The 3,761-nt window shown below is 42.1% G+C and overlaps 1 pseudogene across 1 annotated transcript; it reads right to left on the bottom strand.

Moving 5' to 3' along the window:
* Window positions 1-2,447: 2,447 nt before the first annotated feature.
* Window positions 2,448-3,461, bottom strand: LOC143562945 (uncharacterized; annotated as a pseudogene). The gene is made up of 2 exons (XR_013140580.1): window positions 3,150-3,461; window positions 2,448-2,674 (listed from the first exon to the last, which is right to left on the bottom strand). The product of XR_013140580.1 is annotated as an uncharacterized LOC143562945 (transcript).
* Window positions 3,462-3,761: the final 300 nt, after the last annotated feature.

The following is a 3,761-nucleotide window of genomic DNA, read 5'->3' on the forward strand; positions in this document are numbered from 1 at the left end:
CGTAACTGATCACTGCGCGCGCCTTGTATAAAGGCCACGCGCAGGAGCTGCTCAGTTATGCCCCCGATTGCCAGGGACTCCTGATTGAAACGAGTGATGTAATCTTCAATCGTTTCATCATTCCTGCGGATGCAGTGCATGATGTCATCAGGATCGCGCGTGTGCCTGCGCTGCTGTACGAAGTGGGCCTGGAACTTTTCTAATAGTTCCTCGAACCCATCAATTTGCCCTGTCGGCAAGCTCTCGAACCATACTCGCGCTGCGCCCGTGAGGCAGCGGGCAAACATATGATACCATGTTGGCATCGTCCAGCTCTCTAGGTTTCCCGTGTTATAGAAACCTTGCAAAAAGTCATCTGGATCTGTCGTGCCATCATATTTCCCCAGACCACTTGGCATCTTGGTCTTGTGCTGGATGGGAGCCTGCGCGATGCGCGCAGTAAACTTTGAGTGTTTTACCAGGATGGCTGGTCTGTAGGGTGTGGTTACGTCCACTTGCCCTCTGACCGGTGGGCTGTATGGCATGTGCAGATCCGGATCTGCTCTGGCTCCTGGCGCCATGTTCACAGGCGCGCGGAGCTGCGAGCCTCCTGCATGAGTATCCCTTGTCTTTCTCATGCTATGCACCTCTTCATCACTGAACTCTGTGTGTGCAGTGTGAACAGAATGCCCTTCTTCCGGCGCGCGCGGCCTTTTTGTGGGCTGCTTCTCCATCGCTTGCCTTTGTGTTTGGTCGGCTAGCTTCTTCTGTTTGATCATTTCAGTGTACTTTTCCATCAGACGCCGCTGCTCATTTATGAGCCATTCATTCGGATCGTCTGCTTCATTTTCTGGACCCATTGGTCCCTTCAGCTTCGCGCCGGCCAAATTTTGTAACGTGTGATCGTCTGGAGGAGTTTCAGTCTGGCCGTGAGGGGTTGTGACGAAGGGACGGTTGCTGGTGGTACGCGTAGAATCACGCGGAATCCTCAGAACCTGCTGTCCGTCGTTAACACCCTCACGTTCAATATCCTCCAGAGCTTGATCAACGTTACGAACTCCAGAAACCATGGTGATTGAATTTTTTTAGATCTGGATGAGATCTGATTGCCGTTTGTAACAGTGGATGGCGCCAATGAAGAAACGTGGATCTACTCACTGGTAGCAGATCTACTTTCCTCGGGTGTGATTAAACTATTTCACCGATGGTTCTTCTGGATCCGAGTTCTTCCACCTACAAAATGAACAGCGCCGTTACTTACCCCTCAGAAAGGGACAGAGGGGTCCTCTTTGGGGTAACCCTCCGGCGTGAGAATCAGTATCTTTTGGAGAAGATAATAATGTTGTATGTCAGTGAATCTCAAGAGTATTGCTGAATCGCTGAATACTCTTGATTTGTGTGACTGTGTGTTTTCCTGTAACTGACTGTGAGTGAATATAATTCAATATGATTGAATGTGATATCACTGCTTGTAACTGTCAATGATTGAGTGTGAATGAATGTGTCATCAAAGTGGAGTTGATGCTGTATTTATAGTGCTAGGGTTTTTACTGGTTGGGCTCAACCTCGTTGGCCTCCTCCAATCGCACTGCGCCACGTGCCCTCTGGGACACCTGGCGCTTTCTCGTTGGTTGTAATCACGTGGTAGCACATGTGTCATGCTGAGTTGTCGACCTTTCATTTGGCCGTTGTCAACATCAGCATATTCTTACTCCTTAAAAAGATGCCTTCTGGAAGATTGTCTGACGTGCACAATCAAGGTTGCCCTAATCCTGATTTGGATAAGGACGAGGTTGATTATGTGCACGTGTGATATGCGCCCATCCTGAGGATGCGCGAAGTCTTCTTTTTATTCTCACGCGCAGATATTTCATGCGCAAGTGTGATATGGACGAGCGTGTGATATGCGCCGCGCGATGGTGCGCCGGGCGCATATGCGACGCGCGAGCATATGTGATGTGCAAGAGCATGTGATATGCGCCGCGCGTTGATGCGCTGCGCGCATATGTGATGCGCGAGCATATGATGCATGCGCCATGCGCCTAGGTTTTGGCTTTGTGCCTTAATGTCTTTATCTTGTGGGTTGACCCGCCTTGATTGGTGTTGAGGCGGGTACATACCTCTTCATAAATTAAATAAAAATCATGAAACTAATTTTAAAATATTAACCTAGAGCATGTTTAGGATTGAGTTTAAAAATATATATTGGCTTATTGGTATTTTTCAAAAAGCCAATAAATTAAAATGTGTTTGACAATTACAAAAATCTTTCTTAGTTTAGCTTTTTGAAAGGTTAAAAAAGCATTTTTACAAAAGCCTCAAATCGTAACTTTTCAAAATAGCTTTTTAAAAAAGCTAATAAGCATTTTTCAAACGTAATCCCAAACATGCTCTAAGAGGTTGTACATTGTGCTAGAATAAACTGTATTTTATCTAAAAAAAACCCCTTAATACAAACATTTTCTGCTTTATAGGTTGTACATTGTCCAATACGCCACCACAATATGACCGATCGCCAACGCGGGCGAACACACGAACAACGCCAACTCCGTCACCCCAACCCCCACACCGCTGTCCCCAAACGCATAAGCCGCCTTTAGTGACACGAACAACAACGATAACACTGAGCAAACCGTCGTTATTCCCAAGTACGGCCCTGTTGATAGCCCTGGGCCATCACACAGCCCGTACACACCTACACAACATTTATATCATTTAATTAACTATTTAACATACATCATTTTGTAGTTAATGTGCATCTCAAATCGAAAAAACTAAACCGAATTTCTAGATTTTTAATTTTTGTTTTAAGCAATTTATAAAAACTTAATAAATATATAGCTCAAATATTATAGCCCAAATGTATTATAATCAATTAGTTATTTATTTAAAAAATAATTTGCACCTAAACTCATTATTTTGAACCAAACCAAACCGAACAGTTTCAAAAATCCAAAAAAACCCGAAGTTTCAATTTTCGTTTTGGTTTTAACACTTACCTAAACTGAACCGTTTCCGACCCCTAGGTTATGTTGTATTTATTTTTAAAATTATAAAATAAAAACTGCTAATAATAAAAAAGACAGCAGATTGTGGTGTATTTATTTGATATAAAATCTAGGAGTTGTTATTAAAGAAAACAAATAACAAAAAGTAAACAATTTACATACATAGAATGATGGCAGATCTGAGTATTGAAACAATAGGGATATCAACAAGCGAGTATCTGAAATCATAACTGCTCAACTGAAACGACACCGTTTGAAATAATAATAACAGCAAACTCTGCTTATTATTATTATTATTATTATTTGATGATGTAACCGAAGCTGAAAAGAGAGCTGTGGGAAGCAAGCAGTCGGCAATTGCGACCAAATGGGGGCGGAGAATACGAGGAAGGATATGATCATGGTGATGAGGAAGAACACGGTTCGGACTCCTCGTAAGAGTCCCATCATTTTGTGTCGGAATTTGAATTGGAATTGGAATTTGATTTGGTGGAGTTGAAATGAAATGAAAGCTAAGGAATGAGTTGGAAAGGGTCCAGGTCAAATAGAGGAACCTGTTTTCTCCCTCATTTTATTCTCTAGAAATGTATTTGAAACTTGGAAGAATCAAATTTTGAAATGTATTATTAATGATTATTAAAACTAAACGGTTTGCTACCTAATCATTTTTTAGGCTTTTTAATCATACTTAGTTTTTTTGTTTCATTAATATATCAACGCACGGGATCGATCAAACATTTTAGAGAAAATTTCAAAAGTAAGCGTTTATAAAAA

The sequence above is a fragment of the Bidens hawaiensis genome, unplaced genomic scaffold (genome assembly GCF_021521415.1).
Source record: "Bidens hawaiensis isolate Kalapana, Puna unplaced genomic scaffold, B.hawaiensis_p1.1 tig00021184_1, whole genome shotgun sequence".
NCBI lineage: Eukaryota > Viridiplantae > Streptophyta > Magnoliopsida > Asterales > Asteraceae > Bidens > Bidens hawaiensis.